Genomic DNA, 26066 nt, shown 5'->3' with positions numbered 1-26066 from the left:
ATGCCTGAAATGCACTCTTGACTTCATCTTTTAGAATCACTAAATCCTTTAAAGTTTAGCTCAGATACCACCTCTTAAATGAGATGTTTTCTTACTTCCCCTCCTCCTATTGCTTTCCCCACCAATTACCTCACGTTTAATTTATATATATTTTGCCTTTCCTTATCCATTTACATGGTGTGCCCCACTGTGTAGGATATAAACTCCTTGAAGGCAAGGACTGCTTTATTTTTGTCTTTGTATCCATAGTGTCTAGTACAGTGCCTGACATAGCAATATGGTACTTAATAAATGCTTTTTGAAGGTTTTGAAAACCATAATTATTAGGTCAAAGGATACAGGAGTATTGTAAATCTTGTTATGTACTAGTAGTTGGCTTCCTACAAAGAGTAATAGGCACATTTTAATCCCATCTCCCAATTTTAACCTATTATCTAAAATAAAGCCTTGGAGTGAAGTATTATTTATTATTAAATTACAGCTTTCAACTAGATGATCTTTTGTTTGTTGTTGTTGTTTTTTTTTTTAGCTAGGTAATGGGGTTAAGTGACTTGCCCAGGGTCACACAGCTAGTAAGTGTTATGTGTCTGAGGTTGGATTTGAACTCAAGTCCTCCTGAATCCAGGTCCGATGCTCTATCCACTGCGCCACCTAGCTGCCCCTTAGGTGATCTTTTGGACTAGATAACCTTTCATGTCTCTTCTAGCTCTAACATATATTTTTAAGGTCCTTCTCATCTCTAGTATTTTGCATTCTGACACTGCATATTTTAAGATCACTTTCAGCTATACCATTCTGGTCTATTGGAAAATAGAAGAGATCACAAAAGTAGCTTACCTTTTTTATTTTTCCTAGAACCCATACAGGTAATAGAATAAAACCATTTCTTCTATTCTTGTGTAGCCCACAAGTGTCTGTTGGCCTGAAAATAGTTATCTATCATTAAGGATGATCCATAGTGATGAACTGCAGGTTATTTTGGAAGAAGAATTGATCAGGGTTTTGTAGTTGCTATCTTTTGCTTTGACCAATTTATGGTCAATTGTATTTTGGGAAAATGTTGTATTTTTCACATTTGTTTATGATATGGTTATGGATTCCATTTGGGCTAGTCAATAGGGTGCATCTGTAGACAATGCTTAGATTGTAGAAAATTGGTTTGCATTAGCATTTCACACTGCAGGAAAGCAAATTATATTACAAATGTATAATTTTAAGAAATACTGCTTTTTGTGATATTGTTTTAAAAATCTATCTCTGATTAATATTTCATTTCATGGGCAAGAAAAGTACTTTGTTTATTGAGTAATTTTTCCCTTTGTTGGGAAAACCCTTTCAGGTTGTACCTTTGGTGGCTAGTAAGATTTTGCCAGTCTCGGGATCCTGGGTTAATTTTATTTGTTCTTGAAGCAAGTATTGAATATCCTTGGTAATTTCACAAAATTAATATTCATTCACATTCAATGGCCAACTATTTGAAGAGATTCATTAGTATTCATGATGATCCAGTTATTTAGACTAGATCCTATTTCCTGATTTAAATGTATGGTTGCTTTTTTTGTTTGTTTTGGTTTTTTGGATTATTTTTCTGTGAAGAAAATTAATATGCATTGTTTCATGTTAATAAGAGAAGTAGTTGTTCTTTGAATTGAGTGTATGAACTGCGTGAACTCAGGAATGATTTTTTTTTTAAATAACACTTTGAGAACTGCTGCTTTGGTTAGGGCACTTTTGTTCCAAGCTCTCTTTGAGTCAGTTCCTATTAAACCTGAAATGTGACAACCTGTACAACAATGGAAATATTCTTACAATGCAATTCTTGTATTATTATTGTGTGGTTTTGAGGAAACTCTCATAGTGTGCCTAATTGAATTCATTATGCTTAATGAATTTGGAAAACCAAAGGGTACCTTTTGTTTACTTGAATTTAAAACTTGGAGCATATAAGAAAGAAATGCTTTGTAAAAGCATAAGAAATGTTGTAAAATATACTACTATATAATCTGTAGAATGCAATAAATTAGGAAGTTTAAGTCACCCTCAGATAATATTATGGTAGTTTCAACATAACAATTACAAGCAAAGGTTGTGAAAATGACATACCAAGCAAGTTACCTTCTGGATGGATGCTGAGAAAGGGAGAGGGAGGGGGAATATTAAATTATTATGTGTTTTTATTAGCAGTTCCTGTGAATTCTTTGATAATGGAATTGATCACAGTACATTTCTTTGGTAAATTGTTAATGTCCCTGTTACATGCCTCTATAAGAGTTCTTCTAAAGTAGTATTCAGAAACATATCATTAAAGTAGAATACTATTCTATTTCCCCTTTAAAAAACAAAAAATTCAAATTTAGCTGCTTGATACTATTTATATTATGTTAATTATTATAGTCAATGTGGCATTATGTAAAAATTCCTAATGTATCTCCACAAGGATTTCTTGAAGTGAAATAATGCTTGTTGGTTTCTATAAATTTGATGAGAACTTAGTGATGATTGCAAGCATAACAAGTGATCCCCTTTTTTTTTATGAGAAGAACACTTGGTTTGAAAGATAGGCATTTACCTAAATACCTCCTCAGTTCTGCTTTCCCTAGGCCTGAGCTCTGGAATAGAAAGAGAATTGTGCCAATTTGAAATTGGGGATATTAACAACTGTGACTTGCCACTCTGAAAAATGTTGGTGCCTGAACCCAAATGAACCATATATTTCTTGAGACTTTCTATTTTATAAATGTAAATGAACACTGATGGCTTTGGTCTCCCACCTGCCTTTGTCTAGTATTGTCAGTCTCTATCTAGATAGCATGTAAACTCTGTTTGGATTAATTTTGTTCCTTGTTGGATACAGGTGATATAGGTCGGTCATATTTTTCTTTTCCTGCTGTGTCCAACGAAAAATCAGTTGCATCCACTACATCCCATCCTGTGAGGCATCAGCAACCATGGCTTGTCCCATTTCAATGATAGCATGAAATATTAGTTAACTCTTTCTTTGAACACTTTCAGGACAAGGAGGGCTTTGCCAGCTGCTAAGAGTGAATAGGCTGTCACCAGGCAACTGCTGTGTCTGGGATACAAAGAACCGAAGGAAGAATGAATGTGACTATTCATGTATTGAACACTTAAAATATATCTCCATTAACTTCATATACTAGTTAAAAGGTTATAAGAAAATTGACTTGTCAGAACTAGAAATTGAAAGTACTCCCTATGTAAATATTCCTTGGATAAGGTAATCAAAAGACTAATCTACTTTAAAATTTTAATTATCTTTTGTATTTGGACCAACTACATAGGGATATACAGAGACTTCATAAAAACATTTGGTAGAAAAAAGGCTGCTGTCTCCTTTATATTACAAAGTGCCTCCCTTTTTCTCCCCTCCTCCCTCCTTTATAAAAAGAAGCTTTGAAAAAGGAAGACTTCAAGAGTTGGTGGTTAGGAGAGGCAGCAAAATATAGCAGGCAGAGAAATAGACTTGGAATCAGGAGACTTGGGTTTGAATCTTGGCCCTAACACATTCTAGTTGTGTGACCATAGACAGGTATTTCATTTGAGCTCTGGCCTTTAGTTTAATTGTTTGTAAAATGGTGGAAATAATCCTTGTACTGCCCTCAGAGGGCTATTGTGAAGAAAGCACTATATGAATTTTAAGGTGCTATATAAATTTGATGGTGGTTATTAATATCAGCAATTCAGAGAGAGGGAAGGCAGATGTTGTATAGTTTGGCTAACTTATCAAGATTTTGTTTGAAAAATTGAACCATGGGGTACAAAGAAATGGGCAAAAAAAAACCCACCTTAAACAATGCTAAACTCTTTTGGCTCAGTTTAAAACGTTTATGTTTAAATGGCAATATTTGTAGTTAAATGTTAGTAACTTAGATTAAGATCCAAACCAGGAATCGTAATAGTGCATTTATGTTCTTGGTTTCTTTATTAGTGCCAAATTGTTCCATAAGTTAAATGATCAAAAGATATGAACCGGCGGTTTTCAGAAGAAGAAATCAAAGCTATCAATAACCATCTGAAAAACTCTCTAAATCATTAATAATTAGAGAAATGTAAATTAAAATAACTCTAAGGTAACTCTTCCTACTCATCAGATTTGCTAAAATGACAGAAAAGGAAAATGACAAATGCTGCAGGGATTGTGGGAAAATAGGTACTCTAATGCACTGTTGGTGGAGCTATGAACTAGTCCAACCATTCTGGAGAACAGTTTGGAGCTATACCTGAAAGGCTATAAAACTGTATGCCCTCTGACCCAGCAATACTTCAACTAGGTATGTATCTCAAGGATATGAAAGAAAAAGGGAAAAGGTAAAGGGCCTATATGTACTATGTAAATAAATGACTATTTATAGCATCTCTTTTTGTGGTAGCAAAGAATTGGGAATTGAGGGGATGCCCATCAGTTGGGGAATGGCTGAACAAATTGTGGTATATGAATGTAATGGAATGCTATTGTACTGTAAGAAATCATGAAGGGCATGGTTTCAGAAAAATCTAGGAAGACATGTCTGAACCGATGTAAAGTGAAGTGAGCAGAGCCAGGAGATCACTGTACACGGCAACAACAATATTATGAGGAAAAGCAACTGTGAAAGACTTAGTAACTCTGATCAATACAACAGTCCACCACAACTCTAAAGGACCCATGATATAAATTGCTATGTACCTCCAAATAGAGAACTGACAAGCTCAGAGTACAGATTGAAGCATATTTTTTCCTTTATTTTTCTTATCTTCCCTTCCCCCAACATGACTAATGAGGAAATGTGTTTTGTATGATCATATTGTGTGTGTGTGTGTGTGTGAAATCATTTCCTCATTAGCCATGTTTGGTGGAGGAGGAGGAGACAAGAAATATAGTACTGTATGTGTGCGTGCGTGTGTGTGTGTGTGTGTGGGTTATCATGATTCTTGCCTTCTCAGTGGGTGGGAGAGGGATGAAGGGAGGAAGAAAATGTGGAAATGAAAATGAAAATAAAACTTAATATAAAAAAGAAGATGGTCTATCAGTCACTTTTGAGTCACTTGTACATAAGCCCCATTTTACCATTAATGAAACTGAAAACCAAAGAGGTGAAGTCACATGCCTATCTGTAGTCACACAAGATGGTTTTTTGATTTGTTTGTTTTGTATGAGTCAGAAAAACTCGCAGGCAAGAAGAAAACCTAACCAGAAAGATAGGAGGCTGTTGTATGTATAAATGAAGTATTATATTACAACTAAGACCAAAGCCCAAATCTGACACTCCAGCTAGTCTCCCCTGTCCCCTATGTTATACTAATTTTGTTGGACCATGGTAGGAGTACATAGCTTACTGTGTTCAGTTTCATTGTACAGATGTCTCAGGACTTCTGACATAAGACTTCCGTACCTACTTAAAAACTTTTCTTGTTGACCAATACTTAGCTCAGTGTCTGGTACATAGTGGATGCTTAACAAATGCTTGTTGATTGATTAATTTTGTTTTTATACCAGTCATTGCCTTTTAACCTCCCCTTCCCCATTGAACTGCCCCTTGTAACCAAGAATAAACATTTCAGCAAAACCAACTAACAAACTAACTATGTCTGATATTGTGTACAACTTTCCTGAATACATATTCTTCCATACCTCTCTACTGAGATTGGGTAGGTGTGTTTCAACATAATATTTCCAGGACTAGGATGGGTCATTTTAATTAGAGTTTACCTGCCTTGTAATGTTATTTTCATATGTTCTTTTGCTTTTACTTAACTTCATTCTGCATAATTCTTCTGATGATTTTCTGAATTCCTATTTTGCTATCACAAAAAGGCTGCTATAAATATTTTGGCATCTACACGACTCTGACTTGACCTCCTTGGGGATATGTATGTATATGTATATATGCACTTGCATGCTTATTAATTGTGGTGCAATCACATGCAATACTCATTAAGCATTGCTAGCTTAAAAGGTATAGAGTCTATGGAACAAATGCTTTTATTAAGGGAATTTGTTCTGTGAAGTTTGGATTCAGCCAAAAGGCTACACTTGAGGACCTACAGGACTGCACTTGGCCTCGAGGCCGCTTGTTCCCCACCCCTGGTATAGATCATTTAGAAAGAGAGATAATACACACATATGTTCACATCACAATATACATATGTATATACATATACAACATACATATTCTACACCTGTGTGCACACGTACATACATTTATTAGAGGAATTGCTGGCTTAAAGGTTGTATACATGTATATGCATGTGTGTGTATGTTTGCGTACATATGTATCACATATGTTTGTGGGATTGCTGGCATAAAAGATATAGACATTGTAGTGATTTTTCTTCCATGATTCCATATTGTTTTCTAGGAAGGGTATAGAAATTAAGGTACACCTTTACAAACAGTGTATTAGTTTGTCTGTATTGCTACAAGCACTCCAAAATTAATTATTTATATTTTTGTAATTTTGGTTAGCTTGGTAGCAAATTATATCATTTTGGTAGGTTTTGTAATTTAGGCAGGTCCATCTGTAGGGCTTGGCCAAGATACATATATAGAGAGAGTTGAATTAAATTGTTGAATAGCCTATTCAGTTGTGTGTCATAATCTGGGCAGTTTCATTTCTGCATTTGCTCTGTCTTTATGGGTTTTTCCTCTTAATACTTACTGAATTAAATTGTGGCTTGATTTTGCAAGGGTCAAAGGAATGAAAAACCTACTAAGGAGAAGTAAAATATTGTGACAGTGAATACCTGGACATGGAGTTAAGAGTGAGGATATCAGCCTATGAGTGTTAATCTAATGGAACTAAAAGAAGGGGAGAATACAGTTTTTTCTTGGACACTGTCTTGTGATATCTCGAGTTCCCTTGGCCATTGTGACTTCTCTGAGGTCCCAAACGTTCCTTAGGGAGCTTCTCAAGTTTGTGTGTACCCAGGAAAGAGAGTTACTACTACTAATTCTACTACTACTACTACTACTACTACTACTACTACTACTTTACATAGTGATTTAACTTTTGCAAAGCATTATATATGTATATATACACAAATCTATCTGTGTGTATATATGTATGTGTGTGTGTATATATATCTATATCTATATCTATATATATATATCTGTGTCTATGTCTATGTCTATGTCTATGTCTATGTCTATGTCTATGTCAATGTCTGTGTCTATGTCTATCTCACCACTTCTGTGGCCATAACTCCAACTGGGCACTTACAGGTCCCCAGAGAGTGGCTGATTACTACTGTCCTCAGGATTCTAGAGGTAAGCCTGAGGGGTGATGGATCTAGTACTGTTGCTTTTGAACTCTTTTATCAGTGACCTCCCTATTATCAGTTGACTAATTCAGTCTGTTAGCATTTAGAACAGGGATTTACTGAGAAGGTATAGCAAGAATATTGGGTATAAAACATTCCCTTCAAACCAAGGGTTCATTTTCCTCTTACACAAAGTTCCTGAGGAGAGTGGACTCAAACCCAAGTTACAGAACTAGTGAGGTATACATATAGACACTACATGGGACAAAGGATACATCCCATTCCTGGCGCTCGAAGTCCTTTTCTCCCATTGTGGAGTTCTTATGACCTGAGTTTTGGTCCTGGTTCTGTTACTTAGTACTGTTCATAAGCTTTGCCTTCTTTAGTCTCTTTATGTCTTATACTGTTACCTCCCATGTACTTTGTGATCCAGTGACATTGGCCTCCTTGCTTGTTCCTCAGACAAGACATTCCATTTCCCAACTTCAGGCATTTTTACTTAATGTCCTCCATGGCTGGAATGCTCTCCCTCTTCATCTGTGGAAAGCTAGGCCTTAGAGGTCCTTAGGGTATATTGAAATAGCAGGGTTATGAATGACTCAATGGAAGAGTAAATGCTAAAGACTGATGGTTCTTAGGGCACCATGGAGGGGCAGTTGGTGAGACTTTCATTTTGCTGGAAGGATTGTGTTTGGTGACTCCCTGCACATTTATATGGTGTGAGCAGCCTTATCCACCTTGAAGGTGGGAGATAGGTGAGGGGTTAGGATGGAAGGGCCCAGCTCATGACTAATAAGGAAAAAGGGCGTGAACCTGTAGATTGGAGTGGAAGTCCCTCTTGTAGGAATGTGCATGGTACTATCAGTGCCTAGCCAGGAGTGGGAAAGGGAAATAGGGCATTAATAGGAGGAAGTATATGGGGAAAAGCTCCCTGCCATACCTGTTTTTCTGGGTCTGCCCACCCTTTAGGAACTGGGGAGCTTAGGTGGCCTGGGATAAAGGGGAAGGGCCTGGGATAAAGGCCCCCCTCTTACCTGATGCATTTTTTATTGATGAGGTCTAAAGGTGTGGAATCTCTTGCTTAAGGTCACAGAGTAAATTTGTGGCAGAGGAGGTTTGGTCTTAGTGTGTTATCAGCAGCAGATTGGAAGTGCTTGTTTGTGAGGACTCTGGGCCATTTTGTTACAGGGTATCCTAAGCCTTAATTTAAAAGCTAAGAGAGTTCTTAAGATTTTCAAGGTCTTTTTGGTCCAATTGTTTGATTCCTTGCAATTAGCATACATAGTGAGAACTTTGATCTTTTGGATGGAAATTGTATTGAATTCTTTACAGTGAAGTATAGGGATAGAATTCTTTCATCAGGGTTTTTACTCAATTTTTCTATCAGGGAAAAGTCAATTGGATTCGTCATCCATCTCTTGTGCATCCCTCTCACTAAAAACTTTTCCTATAACTTCTTTTGTTAGTGGATTTGTCTTTTTGAAATTGTCTTGAATCAACTTTAAAGTCACTCAAGTCTGCTTCCTGAGGAGCAGAAGTGATTTACGTAGTACATAGTAAGGTAGGTTTGTTTTGGGAAATTTTGGGGGAGGAATCCCTGAATAGAACTAAATAGAGACAAACCTTTATTTGAAGAGGCTGAGAAGGGCAATTCAGGGTAGAATTAAATTAATAGAATCACAATCATGAAATTTTTAGATCTCGAAAAGATTTTAGTGTTCCCTTAGATCAACTTCTACCTGAAGTACCAAATCCTCTCTTCAGTATCGTAAGAATATGATTATTGAGCCTTTGATTGAAAACTTCCAGGGATAAAGAGCTCATTTCCTTTCAGTATAGCCTCCTCATTGTTAGACAGTTCTAATCATTAAAGAGTACCTATTTATTTTTACATTTTTATCACTGTTGTATTTGTATCATCTTCATTTTTGAATATATCTTTTCTCCCTCCCCTAGCCAATGAACTGTCCCATATATAGAGAAATTAAAAAAAAAGGGGGGGGGGGCAAAAGAATTCAGGAAAACCAACCAACAGATCAATGGTGCCTAACAGTATATGCAATGAATTTCTGTACTCACTGTCCCCCACACCTCCTGCTTCTGTAAAGAAGGAGGGGTGGGTGCATTTTTTCAACTTTTGTGGAGGCCAAGTTTGGATGTTATACTTTAGGTTGTTTTGTTTCTCTTTTGTGTTCTTTTCACTTATATTATTAGTCATCATGCATATTATTTTCCTGTTTCTGTTTTTCACTCTGCATAGTTAATATATTTTCCTGAACTCTTCTGAATTCTTTATATTCATAATTTCTTATGGCTGAATAATAGTCATCTACATTTCTATGTTACAACTTGTTTAGTTGATTCAGCAGGTGCTTCTTTATACTAACAAAAATCTGCCTCCATATGAGGTTTCCCTCTTCACTTTCCTCTTCCATTTGCTCCCTGGACCTAAGCAGAAATAGTGGGATGCTCCTTCTCCATGGCAGACTGAAGCAGTTTTTTTGCAAGAGTTGGGGAGTGGGGAAGTAATACTTAAAATAAGGGGATTGTCCTAAAAGATGTTCTCTAAGGTCCCTTCCAGTTGTAAAACCCTGTGATCCTAAACAAGAGTGGCCTTGAATTCCTATCATGTTCAGGATACAGAACAGTGTCGAATATTTTTAAACAGTATTTAAAATTTCCAAAAGATGTCAGCATTCAAGGTGAATTGGACAGGGTCTTGACAGGAGGCTGGAAGATCCGTGATCTAGGTTTGAAGTGATGAAGGTCTGGTAGAAATGATTTGGATAGAAATGCAACAGATATGAGACATTTCTAAGAAAGAATGAATAAGAATTATTTTTTTATTTTTGCTTTATTTTTGCTTTTTTTTTATCCTTTAGGATAAAGAAAAGGAAAAAACAAAGATTATTCCAAAATTTAAAAGTCTTGGTGATTAGGAGATTGGTGCTGAAAAAAGCATAGAAGTTGGAAAGGGAGCTAGTTTGGGGATGGAGTTAATAGGCTTGATTTTTCATTAATGATGGGAAAGTCCACTGGCAATTGGAGAAACTACAGGACTTCACATAAGCCTTGATTATAGGAAGGTTAGAGATGTGAAGCTCTGAGAATGAATTGTATGCTTTAGAGGGATGCAGCTTGGTATTGTGGAAGGTGGATTGGATTGGAAGCTGGGAGACCGGAGTTCTAGTGCCAGATCCAAATGCCACTCACATTTACTTCATAGCCTTGAGAGAATCATTTCATCTCTCTAAGCTTTAGTTTCCTTTTCTTTGAAGCTTGACAGAGGGTCCCTTTCAATTCTAAATCTTAGAACTATATAGAAATATGGAGTATAGATCTGTGATTCTAGTTTGGAGGATCATTTGGTTCTAATGAAAAATAAAAGAAATCAATCTATTTTTATGTGATAAATGACATATGCTATAATTTCTGATACATAGTTTCATATTTAATTTTTTTTTGGAAATATGTAGGTGTCAGCATTTTCTCAGGGAACTCCTTTCACGTCACAACATTCACATGTTGTAGAATAGTTGGGAAAATACCTTGTTAATAATAGCTTATGTTTACATATTTCTGGAAAAACATTGAAGCATAGTGGATAGAGAGCCAACTGTACACATTGGCTGTGTCACCATGGGCAAGTCACTTAATCTTTCACTGCTACAGGCAACTCTCTAGGACTATATGTTGCAGAGAAAGTGCCAACCTGCATTAATCAATGGAGTTTGCTCACTAAGGAATTCTCTATTCCAGTGAACTCACAGGTCTAATCTCTAGCCCTGTACATGTGTGTGACATTTATTATTTCTTATTTCAAAACATTTTTTTCATTATTCTGCATTTAGTAAAAGTAAACATTTCTGTATACAATCATGGTGATCATGATGAGGAATAGATTTGGGGATTCAAGGCAGAGGGAGAGGTGGAATGACAACAGGTTTTGATCAGATAAAGGAATCTCAGAATTCATGAATGTAATAGAAGCACAACTAGACATGATGACCAGTTAAGAGTATGACTATCAAAATGCTATCCACATCCAGAGAAAGAACTGTGGAGTCTGAATGTAGAACAAAGCATACTGTTTTCTCTCTTTTTCTTTCTCTTGGTTTTTCTCTTTTGTTCTGATTTTTCTTTCACAACATGACTAATGTGGAACTATGTTTAGTATGATTGTATATGTGTAGCCTATATCAGATTGTTTGCCATCTTAGGGAGGGAGGAAGGGAAGGAGGAAGGAAGAAAAAAATGGTAACTCAAAATCTTATGAGTGAATGTTTAAAACTAAACTAAAATTAAATTTAAAAAAAGAGTATGAGCATCTCTGTGTGTAACTGAGGTAGAGATGGAGGAGTAGGCCATGGAACATGAGCAAGTTGAGTAATTGCAAAGTTAGGGTGTTTGAGGGAGTATTATTATGTATATTGAGGCATAAGAATCTCCTGGTATGGAATTCTCTCCATGGATATAAATTAGTAACACATTATAAGATCATTGATTTAGATCTAGAAGAGGGTTGTTAGTGTTTCTTTCAGGAGGTGACTAGTGGATTCTTTCTATTTTCACTTTGTCCTTTGATTCTAAGTCCGTTTGGTCCAGTTCCTTCATTTTATAAATGAGAAAACTGGGGTTTAGGAATGTTAAGTGACTTTCTTAATTTCTTAATTCCACACAGATATATCAGGCATGGTTTGAACCCAAGTTCTCTGATTTTAGGGACAGTGCTGTTATGGTTTTAGAGAGTTGTTTGACAGAGAGCACTGAGACCTTAAGTGATTGGTGTGTCATCATAAAAGTATGTGTGAAATGCAGGTCTTGAATCAGGTCTTCCTTGCTCTAATGCAACTTTCTATTCAATGTACAAGTTTACCTGTCACAAACTATTTAGAAAACATAAATCAGCACGTATATATTACAAAATACTTTTTCACCTAACACAAGGGTTAATTTATTCCTGAGTTGTGTGGCTTTTTTTTTTTTTTTAAATTCTTGAGCTTCCCTTATGTATTAGTGTTTACAGATCATTAATACAGTTGTTGAGGACGGGAAAATTTAGCTTTGAATGTCAGGAACCACTGCTCATAGAAGATATGTCTTAAAAGATGATAAAGCATTCTAAGATAACTTTAAGGCATGGGGAAAATTGTATTTTATTTGTATAAATTAATCTTATACTTTTTTTTTTCAGTTTCATCAAGGCACAACTTAATCTATACTGGGATGGGAATATCACTATGCTTTAGTATGATTATTGCTCCAGTGTGGTTGATTTACTACTTAAAAAACACAATGACATAATAATATAGCCTTGTAGTATCAGATTTAGACCTGGAAGGGATCCCAGAGTCATCTAATCTAATCCTTTCATTTTATAGATGAGGAAACTGAGACTCAGAGAAGTTAAGTTACTTTCCCAAGATCATTCAGGCAAAAGTGGCACTGTCACGATTTGAATCTAGGGTCTTTGATTCCAAAATGAATTAGATATAGAATCTTAGAATTTTGATCTGAGAGGGACCTTGAAAGTCATCTGATACAACCCTTTTCATTTCAAAAATGAGTGAACAGAAATCCAGAGAAGGGAAGTTGTTTTTGTAACATTTTACTTGGAGCTCTACCTTTGTGAAGCTTATTTTTCTAATTAAATATTTGTTCAATTAACAACCATCTATGCTGTCTCCCTTCCACCTCCCCCTTCTCTCCAGGAGGGGGAAAAAAAAAGAAAAATAAAACCCCTCGAATAACTATGCATACTCACTCAAAAGACATTTCCACATTGGCCATGTTTAAGAATGCATGTCTCTATATATCTAGTCTGTCATCTCTGTCAGGTGGTGGCTAGCATTCTGCATTATCAGTGCTCTAGAATCGTAATTGATCAGAGTTGTTCAGAGTTTTTACATATTATAGAATACTTCACTTTTATAATATTGAACTATAAATTGTTCTACTGTTTCTGCTCACTTTACTGAATCAGTTCAGTCATGTTCAAATGATTCATGCTCCTCCTACCCCTTCCTTGTTGGTATAGACTTCTGTTTGTTCTCTCTGATTATGTGAGATAAGTCACTACCCTCTATTCCTCTGTTTTTCTTCCCTAGTATATCCTTTTACTCCTTCCTTTCTTTTCTCCTTTTGAGATCATTAAACCATAACAAAACCACTCTCAAGTTCTCCATCTTATTTCACTTCCTTTACAACCTTTGCCCATATCGTGGTACCTGAATCATTCTCTCCTTCCCCAACCCAACTCCTCGTTAGAATGCAAACACTTCATCCTTATAAAGTCTTTTCAAATTGTTATTGATGTTGGTCAGTCCTGTTTCTGACTCTTCTTGACCCTATTGGAAGTTTTCTTGGCAAAGAAACTAGAATGGTTTGCCGTTTCCTTCTTCAGCTCATTTTATAGATGAGGAAACTGAGGCAAACAAGGTTAAGTGACTTGCCCAGGATCATATAGTTAGTGTCTGAGGCCATATTTGAACTCAGGAAGATGAGTCTTCCTGACTCCAGGCCCACTACTCTATCCATTGTGTCATCTTAACTGTCCTATTTTTCACTTTTCAAATTGCTCATTTATATTTACCTTTCTGTGTTTTTCTTTATTGCTTTATTTACATTTCAGCTCTACTCAGCTCTGATCTCTTCTTCAAGAATGGTTGGAAGTCTTCTATTTCATTAATCCATTTTAAAGGTCCCATTCAGTTCAGTCACTTTTCATTCATGTTTGGCTCCTCATGACCCCATTTGGGATTTTCTCAAGCAAAGATACTGGAGTGGTTTGTCATTTCCTTCTCCAGTTCATTTTACAGATGAGGAAACAGAGGCAAACAGAATTCAGTGACTTGCTCAGGGTCCTACAGCTAGTAAGTGACTGAGGCCAGATTTAAAGTCAAGAATATGAGTCTTCCTGACTCCAGGCCCAGTACTCTATCCACTGTGCCACCCAGCTGCCCAAGTTCCCAGTAGGATAGGATTTTATTCACTTTTGCCTGGGTAAATTATTCTCGGTTATAAGCCCATATTCTTGGCCTTCTGAAATACCATCTTGCAAGTTCTCCACTGCTTTAGAATGATGGCTGCTAAACATTGTGTGATCCTTATTGTGGCTTCTCGGTACTTAGAATCTTTCTGGCATTTTGAAGTATTTTTCTTTGATCTGGAAACTCTGAAATTTGAGTGTTGCTAGCATTTCTTTCAGGAGGTGACTAGTGGATTTTTCTATTTTCACTTTGTCCTTTGATTCTAAGTCAACAAGCATGTATTAAGTGCTTACTATGTGGTAGGCACTGTGTTAAACAATGGAAGTACAAATATAAGCAGAGAAATTGTCCTTGCCTTCAAGGAACTTACATTTAATGGGGGAAGACAACATTAAAAAAAACGCTGAAAAGGGAGTGGGGAAGTTACCCATGGCAGAGACGTGGTAGAGAAAGTTCAGAGAGTCAGCAGTCCAGGAGACCCTGGAAAGGGATGAAGACATGGCTGGCCTGGACACTTTCCCTATAAAGAAGTTTAGAGGGGGTAGGGTGGGAATGAGGCAATCAGAGGAAAGGATTGCAGGGGAACAATTTTCTTTCATGATTTCTTGAGATATGACATCCAAGTTCTTTCTTTTTTTGGGGGGGGGTCATGGCTTTCAGGTCATCCGTCTATTTTAAAATTATCTACCCTTGACCTGTTTTCCATGTCAGTTGTATTTGATATGAGATACTTTATATTTTCTTTAATTTTTAAAATTTTTTAATTTTTTCTTGATATTTCTTCTTCTCTGTTAAGAGTCATTAACTTCTGTTTGATTCATTCTAATTTTTGGTGAGTCTATTACTTGGGTTAGAATGTGTACTCCTTGTGCCAAGATGTTATTTCTCTTTCAAGCTCTCCATAACTCTCATTTCTTTTGATTTTTTTTTTCTTTAGAGCTCTCATTTCATGTATAAGAACTACTTCAAACTCATTTCTTAACTCTTATGTCATTTCTTTGAGGAATTCCAGTTGATTTTTTGTGGGCATGTTGTGTTTTTCTTTAAGCCTTTGTTTAGGGTAAAAACTTGGAAAAGCAAGATGGAGTGTTGTGGGTGATGAATAGCAGATTGGTCAATATCCTTTGAGTATTAGAGTCCCTCTTGGAAAGCAATGTATTAAAAGATTGGAAAGATAGGAAAGGACCAAGTGTGAAGAGCATTAAAGGCCAAACAAAGGAATTTCTATTTGATCCTAGAGGATAGGGAGCCATTAGATTTTATTGAGGGGGGTAGGTCAACCAGGTCAACCTGTACTTTTGGAAAGTCATTTTGACAATATTCTGGAGGATGGATTAGAGTAGGGAGAGAGATATGAAGTTAATATTAGTATTAGCATTTGTATTCATTTTTATTAATAATTATCCAATTATATTGCAGGAGTCCAGGTGAGGGGTGATGAGAGTCTGATGTAAGGCAGTAGTTATATGAATGGAGGGAAGGGGACATCTGTGAGTGTTACAAAGAAAAACACTGTAAAGTCTGGCATCTGATTGTCTATATGGAATGAGCAAAAGCTAGGTTGATACTGAGATGGCACACCAGGGTGACTGGAAGGACAATGGATGCTACCCTCTGTCCTAGGATCTCTGCCTGTCTCTCACTTTACAAATCAGTACACTGAAGCTTAGGCAGGTAAAGCAACTTTCTAAGGTTACATAGTTTGTAAACAGAAGAGCAATGATTTAAACCCAGATTTCTTACCAAAGTTCATAGCTTTTTTGCTGCCCCACACAACCAGCTTGGAGGCTGTTTTTAACTGTAGTTTTGAAGAAAGAGCAAAATGTGGATCACTACACTGAGAATAAGCCCCAGCTTTTGGTTTTGATTATACCATTGACTAATCATGTGATCTTGGCTAAGTCATTTAATCATTCTAGGTCTCAGTTTTCTCATCTATCAAATGGGGATAGCTGTACTTGACGGTAGAATCAAATGAGACAGTTTTGGTGAGGTGGAAAGAGCTCTGGATTTTATTTCAGGAGGCCTGAATTTCAACTGTGGCCTTTACATTTACGAGTTTTGTGACCAGATGCAAATCATTTTACTTGTCAAGCTTAGGTTCTCTATGTGTAGTACAAGTACCATAACGCTTTTACTACCTATTTGTTTTATCAGATAGACAAATATAGTATATATAACATGTTATTTGTTAACACAATAATGTGTGTATGTTATATATACATATAACATATACACATGTGTTACATAATCAACATTTCTCCTAGTGTCCCTCCTTGTACTGCCTTCCAGAGAACCATCCCTTATAACATATATATACACATATATTTGTATGTATTTCATATTTCACTGGGTTATATAAGGAAAATGCTTTGTAAACCTCATAGTATTATAGAAATGTTAGTTATGTGAAAGCATAAACTTTGTAAAATTTAAGCATTGTTATTATTTGAGTTGTCTTTTCAATGATGTGGATGAATAGGGTTTGTTCATTCACTGAACACATATATCGAGTGCCTACTATATGTAAGGCATTGAGGTAGCTATAATGATGAATAGACGTGGACCTTGTGTTCAATGCATTTTGTTTTGTGATGTGAAATAAGACTCCATATAGTATTTGCTATCTAGTATGAAAGTATGTGTATATATATGTGCAAATAATTTACTGTTATTCTTAAGCATATGACAGATGTTATATCTATTTAAAATAACCATATGCAGTGATTTTATGTTTATAACACATGAGGGACACAGCTGTCAATTGAGTTAAGTTATCTATAGTAATTATAAAATGAGTGGGTTAGAACTAAATAGATCTCCAAGGTCCTGTCCTCTTCTGATGTTCCATATTCTAGTATGCTATGATTTAAGACCCTCTTTGCCATAGATATTCTGTGTTTTAAAATACTACAAGTAGGCATAATGGTGTTGCATTATTGTTATTGGCATCAAGTGAGTGGGAAAAATAGAGTTCATCTAGAAAGCAAATTGAAACTTAAGGTACAGAACACATTGTAACACATTTCTACAAAATAAAAAAGTTTGTACTTGAAAAAAAACACATACACATTTATCTGAAAATATGATAAAATTTGGGAATCAGTAGCAAGGTTTATATTAGTTTTTAAAGAAACATATCCCTTCTAAATATGTAAACTGTAAGAATAGATATCCAAACCTAAGCTTTTTATTGAAAATATTTCAGTACAAAGACATCTACATAAACATATTCCCCGGTCAGTTTTTGTGTTATTTCTTTCCTACTGCCCTCATTCTTTTTATGTTTTTTTTTTTTTAATTCTTCTTGCAACTTCTTCCTCATTCCATTTTCAGTATAACTTGTCAGGACTTATTCAGCATATAGTTTAGAGAATTGTGAGGTGCCCATTCCATTTTGAGACTAAAGGGGTTATGGAAAATGTTTCAAATTATCAGTAATCTTTTTGGCATTCACAGATCAAAAATCCATCAACATGCCCAGGAAACAAAGATGAACATCCCCCCCACCCCCCGAATTTTATTGCCTAATGTCAACGGGCTCATTATTTGTACAATAGCTGATGTATTTAGTACTTGTTGATTCACTTAATTGGTAACTGTACTACATTCATAACAACTCCAACTACGGAAAACAATAGGTCAGTGTCTGCTATTTATGCATAAATAGTCACATAGAGGCAGAATATGTCTGAAAGGCAGAATATGTTATTTTGAAGAATAATCTCTTACATGAATGGGGCTATTGCTTATACCATGCTGAGGTGGGTTCTATGCGTTCCTGTATTCAATAATTGTCTGTATACTTACAATCTGGGAAGCTTGTTAACTATGCTTAAGATATTAGGTTAACTGTAATATTGAATAGTAGATAGCAATATATCTGAAATGCTGATATTGGAGCAAATATAAAAAGAAGAGCTCGTGTGGAAACACATGATTTTTCAGATTGGTAATAACCCAAATATTTTTATATCTGCTGTATTCTTTGTGATTTTAAATTGCTTTGGGGCCTAGAATTTTTTTTGGGGGGGGTGAGGATGTATATTTAAAAAGATACAACTGTTCTTTTGTAGCTGCTGAATATACATTTAAATGCTTTGTAATTTACTCTGTCATAAGTAGATTATTAAGAATATGAATTTTGAACTGGGAATAATTGGTATGATAGTAATAATTCATATTTACGTGGCACTTTGACTTCCCCTAAAACAATCTTATAAAATATTTACCTATTTTAAGTGGACAAATTAAAGGGAATGGATTTTTTGTTTGTTTGTTTTGTTGCGGGAAAGTTAGAGAAGGGGAGAATTTGTATTTAGAGGCTGGAAGTAATTATTTAGAATAATAATAATGACAATAATAGATCCCGTTCAGATATGTAGCATTTTGGATTTTGTCATAATAACCCTGTCTGGTATCTAGGGACTTAGTCTAAAAAGGAAGGCAAAGCATGTATTTTACTACTTTTCTTCAGATAGCTGAGTTATCAAAGGCAACAGAAAGAAATACTGACTAGGTTTTTCATTCTTGGCTTTTTTGTTGTTTTTTTTTTTGTTTTTTGCTTTTAAAGCAATATAAATATGCCTCTTCAAGAAATATATAACTCCTTAATAATCCAAACTTAGAGAATTAAAGTTTATAAAAAGGATCCATCTTTAGAAGAGTTGTGATTGTTTACTGAGACTGAACTAATTATCTGGGCATTTTACAATTTAGAGTAAACAAAGCCGAATTTTTGTAGCTCAGTTTCTTTGATGGTTTTCATTAGCATAATTACAGTTTGTTGCAATTTTCTGTCTTGCTATCAAAAAAGTTTTTGTTTTTGGCCTACCAAAAATTAACTTTTGTTTTTTTCCTTTTAAATAAATATTTTAAAGTTTAATCTCACATATAAAGCTTTAGAGACTTAAGGTTATAAAAGAGCTTGCCTCTGAAATACACAGCTTCTGTAGGTGTGCACTTTGTGTGTATGTGTTTTGTGTTTATAAAATCAGATATTACCGTGATGATTCAAAAAGTAATATAACAGACTTATAAACCTTTTGCAGTGTATTCTCATCCTCTCATCTGGAAAATTAAATCGGGCTACAGTGTTGATTAGTATTTAGGTTGTAGGGAAGGGAAGATAGTATCTTAAATGCCATGAAATTGAACAACGAGATTATAGTCTGCAGTTAATTCCAAAATCCTTTTTTGTGTTGCCTTTTGAGAGGAGCAGTTAGGATAGGTTTTCTGTGATACACAGCCTTGCACACGTTAAATTCTGTCTTAATGACTGACACATTATTTTGGTAACTCAAAGGCAGTGTTAAATGTGATGGTCTCTGAATTGATACTTGGCATTTTTTAAGCCAAAGTAAGTCTTTTAATTAGTCACATTTGTGATGTTTCAATTTTAAAGTTACTGTAGACATGATTTGGTGTGCTTTCAGAATTGTAGAATATCCAAGTTGGAAAAGAACTCAGAGGCCATCTAGTCTGTTACCTGAGCAGCCAGAATTGAACCTTAGTTCTTACAGTGTGTACACAAAATGAGATAGATGGATGGCACATACCCAAAATTAATTCTCATTATTATGTGGAACCCAAATGAAGAAAAAAAATTTAGAATCTTTGCATTTCTTCTTATTTAAAATAAACTACTTTGCTTAAATGTAGTTGCAAGAGCAAAAACTTGAAGTGATGTATAGATAACGTAGCTAATGAGCTGCAAACTAGACCTCAAAAGTATCTACTGAAGCCTAATGTTGCATTTCTGGTGCAAGGGAACAGTGTCTGCCATGTTTTCCAGAAACTTTAAGCCTAAGGCAAAACTTGGGGTTTTTGGAGTTTGTGTAAAATAATTTATAGCACCTACCCAGCATATCTGGCCCAAATTCTTTTTCTACTAATTAAACATCCTCTGGCAAATTCTAGTACATCTTACAGGTCTAAAAGTGCATGTTAGAAGAGTGGCAAATTTGAAATAACATGAAAAACTTTCCCCTTATCCAAAAAAAATTTTGAATTCTTCCTCAATTTTTGGGCTCTGGAAAAGCTAATCTTTTTAAGTACAGTAATACTTTTCTTAGGTCAAGTTGGGGTATACAATCATGTCTTGTGAAAATGCCTACATTAAATTTGAAAAAAACCATTGTTCTTTGTACTGGCAAAGTACTTGGGGAGACGAATTGTCTTTTCTTTGGGCGACTCTGTTGTGCTGGAGGTAATCTATTGTATCTGTAAGGGATGAAGGCTGCAAATTCAGGAATCTAAGGCTCCCAAAGGTTAAGTGATACTCTGGGGCTTGTTGGCAAGAAGTGGGAACTGTCAAACTTTCAGTTGAAAAGTATTTTCTTGAGAGATTTTCAAGTCTGCAAGTATTTATCATTTAAATAAGAAATAAGTTGTAGATAGTGACAAGACTAGGAGGAAAATAAGGTGGGGAAATATGATCATATCATGACTAATATAAATTTTATTATGTTAATATTTAAAGGATCAGTGCTTTCATTGATATGATTATGCCCTCCATTGATACAGATGGTAACCAAGTTTTTTGAGCCAGAGCATGTGATGAATACATTTTCAGTAGTAATTTTAATTTTCTAATTGTCTTAGTCATGCCTAATGCTGGTATCTTGTTTCAGACTTTATCTCTTCTAGTGAGAAAGGATTTCTGTATATATGTGTCTTAATTTATTTTCCAAACGAGAAACCAGGACATGTGTTCTGACAAAGGATGTTACATTTGCAAAGCCTTGTTAAAAATATATTTTCTTTTCTGCAGATCAGTACCATCTTAGAAAATCCAGGACATGCAGATTTGTCTTGCATTTATTGATGTTAATTTTTTATCATTGAGAATAAACTTTTCCTTGCCACAGTTTTTCTGCTAGTACATCTTTGTAATAAAAGTTCACAGCTTATGACCATGCATTTTTGATTGGGGTGTATAAATGTGAGGTGACATTTTGGAAATTAGCAATTGTAATAGTGGATGATGGTTTAAGAACTAGAGATATAAATATTAGACTGATGCATAGTTTTCCAGTGTATGTTATTTTCCACATAAAGATATAGAACATTTCATGAAATGGTCCCAGACCATTTAAAACTCAAAGAAATGCAGCTGACGCAATGAAATACATAGAGTACTTGTAAAAACATACAGACACGCAAATGGATTGCTGCCAGACAGAAAATATAAAGGCGGTTTGCCTAACCGCAGGGTGCCGAGTTTTGTACATGTGCCATGCCGGTGCTGTTAGTACAGAGTATGTTGTGTTGCTTGGGGAAAAGCAGATTGCATTTGGACCTTTTTAGCTTAAGAGTCTTCTGTAGATCTTTAGGTGAAAATTATGGATCAGCACAAAGTGAAGAAGCCATGCAAAATAGGCATTTTGTGAAAACACCAATGCAACTTGTTTTCCTTTTTGGTGTTAATTTTGTAAAAACTATTGCATAATATTCTTGATTGCCAACTGCCACTGAGTTCTCTTCTATTGCTTCATTGTGGAGTCAAGGGGCCTCAAAATTCTCAAAGCTTGCTAATAGAATAAAATTTTTAAATGTTCTTTCAGGTCCAGAAGGTTGATTATAATCTAGGCTCAATTGATGGGCTGTGGGTCTCTTGTCAAAGAATCAATGTAGCTGAATACATAGAGGCTTATTACTAGAATGTTCGTCAAGACCTGTTGAATTTTTTTGACCCCAGTAACTTTTATAAAGATAGTTTACAATAGCCTAGCGGTCTTACAATCTGCATCGGTAATCGACATATAATGAAATCATGGATTCTAGAACTATTGAAGTGTGAAGTATTGAGTGATTGCTATATTGGATATTTGTGGTTAAAAGGAAGAAGCTTTGTTCATTTAAATTGACCCAATCTAATATGTGCCAAAGCACTATTAGGTGGACTATTAGGTGGTCTTAAAAAAAAAAAGGCTTGTAGGTTATATTTTAGGGAGTATGAACATTTCTCTGCTATCATAAATAACATTTATTAAGAGATTAGGAAAATCAGAGCTGCAAAAGCTTGTAGACTGATTGTAGCATATGATAAATTATTTATTACCTGGAAACTTTTGTTTGTAAGAAATCCAGAATCTCTAGTACAGTAGCCTCAAGAAAGGTAAGTGGATTGATTTGATAGATTGTGTTATGCTTAAGTAAAGTAGGATTTCATAGGAAATCTATTTCTTATAATCAGTCCTATTGATTTATGCATTCTGGAGCTCAAGAAGTCTCCATTTACTATTAGTATTTTAAAGTAATTTGGTGCTTCCATCAATAGGATCACTTTCTTTTTGCTCATTTTGTTATTGTTTGTTGTTCAGTTGTTTCAGTTGTATCTGACTTCTTCACAACCTTACTTGGAGTTTTCTTGGCAAAGATGGTAGAGTGGTTTGCCATTTCTTTCTCTAGTTCATTTTACAGATGACGAAACTGAGGTGAACAGGGTTAAGTACCTGGATCACACAGCTAGTAAGTGTCTGAGGCCAGATTTGAACTCAGGAAGATGTCTTCCTGATTTCAGGAGCTCTATTCACTGTGCCATCAAGCTGCTGTCTGCTCATTTAATATATTATTTTTTTTAATTATAGAATTTTCTGGTTTATGAACAGACCCTAGACATTGGAAGGTTAAAGTTGAAAGAAGCCATGCTTATTTGCCTATCAGTCTCCCTCCAACCCCTTGCTCTGCAACTATACACCCCTTAGAATCCAAGCTTCATGAAGGCAGGTATTGCTTTGTTTTTCATCTTTATTTTCATGGCATCAAGCATAGTGCCCTGCACATAGTAGGCACTTAATAAATTTTTTTAAAAATAGAATATTAGAAAGTAGAACAAAGAATGTTAGAACTGAAAGAGATGGTAGGATCTAGAACAGACAATATTAGATCAGGAAGTCTTCTATAGTAATTACTTATATGTTAGTTTAAATATTTCTAGTTCCTTAGTATTCTGGTTGGTTAAAGCAATGATAGCAAGTTGCATGTTTAGCTAACTTTTTGTCACTTTCTAGAAGAATCAAAGTAATTTTTGAAAAAAAAAAACTAATAGCATATTACATATTTGAATGGAAAATGGCTGCTGATATTTGTTATCGAAGGGCTGATAAGGGATACAAGGTTTTGTAGGAACACAGTGAGTGATTTGGAGGAAAAACAAGAAAGCTAGCAGTTAGATATGCTAGATTATTTTAAAAATTCTTAATCTTTTTTGTGTTAGGAATTTCTTTGGCAATCTGCTGAAATCCATGGACCCCTTCTCAGAATGATCTTTTTAAATGCTTAAAATATGTAGGATCACAAAGAAACCATTGAAATAGTTATCAAAATATATATATTTTTAAAGAAGTTCACAAACTCAAGGTTAAGAACTGCTCTATGGAGATTTTTTTCTCTTGGGGCATCAGTTTGTGTTGAATTCAAGTTGTCAGTCATGTTGTTTTAGAAATTATAGCAGTTAGCATTTATTTTTGTTCTTTCTCATAGCATTAATAATGTAGAATTACATTTACCTTATACTTTAAGGTTTATGTAGCAGGTAGTACAAGTACTGTGATTCCCATTGATTGATGCAGAAACAGGCCTCCTGAAGGGAAAGGACTTGCTTCTGGTCGCTCCACAGAGTAAACTCTGGAATCAGGTCTTCTAATGATAAACCTGTTGATCCATTTACTGGACCACATTGCTTGTCAATACATAGAACACTTTAGAAAAGCTTTAGTGGATGACAAGGCTGCTCCTTTGCCTGCTAATCCCTGCTTGTGTAGGGCCTTTTCATTCAATAGGACATTTTGACTGCCCTGTAGGCTGCTGTCTGTGGAGGTCAGATGCAGTAAACTGGTTCCAGTCCAGGATGATTGCTATTCCTGAATTGCAAAAGCTTGTTATTCTGAGTTGGTACTGATGTCCCAACCAGTTTTGAAACGTGATTGGCTCCTGAGTTCTGTGCTTTTTCCACAAACTGTGGTCCTAATGCAGTCTGTTAATTGAAGAGCCAAAATTCTTTTTACTAACACCCTTTTCCAATGCTTTATAATAGTGTGGTGATTACTTTGGGTTCTCTAAGGCTATGCCAGAGGTACATAAACTCTAGGTAGATTGTACTAAATTGTAAAGTCTTCCAGTAAAAGCTTGGTGATGAATTTTATGTCTGCCATCTGGAGGCTAGCCTAGCTAAATTGGGAGAGATTCATCATTGGAAGATTAATGAATTCTTTTGGTCATAGCAAATCATGCTAAGTGCCTGCTAAGGTGTAGAGGGATTGCCATTCCTCTGTTGGTGGATTGAATACTCATAATGATGAAATCATGGGTCTTTTTGAAGTACTGAATAAAAATAAAGATTTTTTTTTTAAACAAACCTTAACCATATAAAAAGATCAGAATTTGGGTAAATATGGATTGGAAGGAGACTAGCATCTGGCAAAAATACATTCAACACAGCAAACTTATCAATAGAAAGAACAAATAGTTCAAATTTACCAGATCCCTTTTGTATATTTTGCAAAAACAAACTATAATGACGATCTTAATGTCCCTCTGAAAATAAACCACTTCCTTCTTATTTTTGAAAAGTTAGCTGTTTTACTAATCAATAGCAAATGGTATTCTAATAGTTTCTAATTAGAAAGCAGTGGTGTAATGGAAAGAAGACTGGATCTAGTCAGAAGACCCGTGTTTGAGTATCAGCCGAAACTTCGTAGTTGTATGACCGGGGGCAAATCAACCACCTCCAGCATGTGTCATTTTCTTTTTTTGTCAACTTAGCCAATCTGATGTGTACGAGCTGGTACCGCAGAGTTGTTTTAATTTGCACTTTTCTTATTATTAGTGAATTAGAGCATTTTTTCATATGACTATTGATAGCTTGGATTTCTTCCTCTGAAAACTTCCTATTCATGTCCTTTGATCATTTATCAGTTGAGGAAGAAATAAATTTTTATTAAGCACCTTCTATATGCCAGTCACTGTGCTAAATATTTTACAACAACCCTGGGAAGTAGGTGCTATTACCATTTACAGTTGAGGAAACTGAGGCAAACAGAGGTTAAGTGATTTGCCCAAGATCACCCAGATGCTAAGTGTCTGAGGCTGGATTTGAACTCAGGACATCCTGACTCCTGGTCTAGTACTGTACTCACTGTGCAACTTAGTTGCCTTATTGGGCTATTGTGAGGAAAGTATCTCATAAACCTAAAGTTCTAGGTGAATGGGAGCTCTAATTATTGTTAGTAGTTCATTTATCTGTTGACTTATTGACAAAATTGGTTGACCATGGAAATGTAATTTTGTAAAGCAAATGAACTTTTATAATTTTATTTGAAATAGAGTATCATGGATGCTATTTTCCTCTAGGCTTTTTGAGTGAGGCTAACTGTATCAGACAGAACATGATTTCTTCTTATATTTTACTACCATGTTGTGTATACTGAAAAACCAAACTGGTATTAGGGGTTTTCCTCATCATATTCTATTCTAAAACATTTGATAATGGGCAGAGAAGATTTAGGGCATATTCTCTAGCATCTTCAGAATTGTTTTCTAAATATTTGGGAGATTTTTCATTATGATAGTGTGAGCCTTATCCCCTCTATTTGAATTAGCCTTGAAAGGGTTCAGTCCTTTGTGCCCCCTCCCCCTCCCCCATCCCTCACCCCCCCCACCCCACCCAGTGGTGTGAGAGAAGATTTTTCCAGCCCACATCTGTAGTTGGGTAAAGGAGGCTCCTGATTAAAGTTGAAAAGTCAAAGCAGATTTAGAAACCATTTTGTGTGTGTGTGTGTGTGTGTGTGTGTGTGTGAGAGAGAGAGAGAGAGA

At 35.4% G+C, this 26066-nt stretch overlaps 1 protein-coding gene across 4 annotated transcripts in view; it reads left to right on the top strand.

The window, feature by feature from the left end:
• LOC114047020 (DENN domain-containing protein 1A-like) overlaps window positions 1-26066 on the top strand; it is a 702955-nt gene that overhangs the window by 131965 nt on the left and 544924 nt on the right. The window lies entirely within an intron of this gene.

Source organism: Vombatus ursinus, unplaced genomic scaffold (genome assembly GCF_900497805.2).
Source record: "Vombatus ursinus unplaced genomic scaffold, bare-nosed wombat genome assembly UNPS02014786.1, whole genome shotgun sequence".
Lineage (NCBI taxonomy): Eukaryota > Metazoa > Chordata > Mammalia > Diprotodontia > Vombatidae > Vombatus > Vombatus ursinus.
Note: the sequence above shows the minus strand (reverse complement) of the source record. Positions and strands in the feature narration are given on the sequence as shown.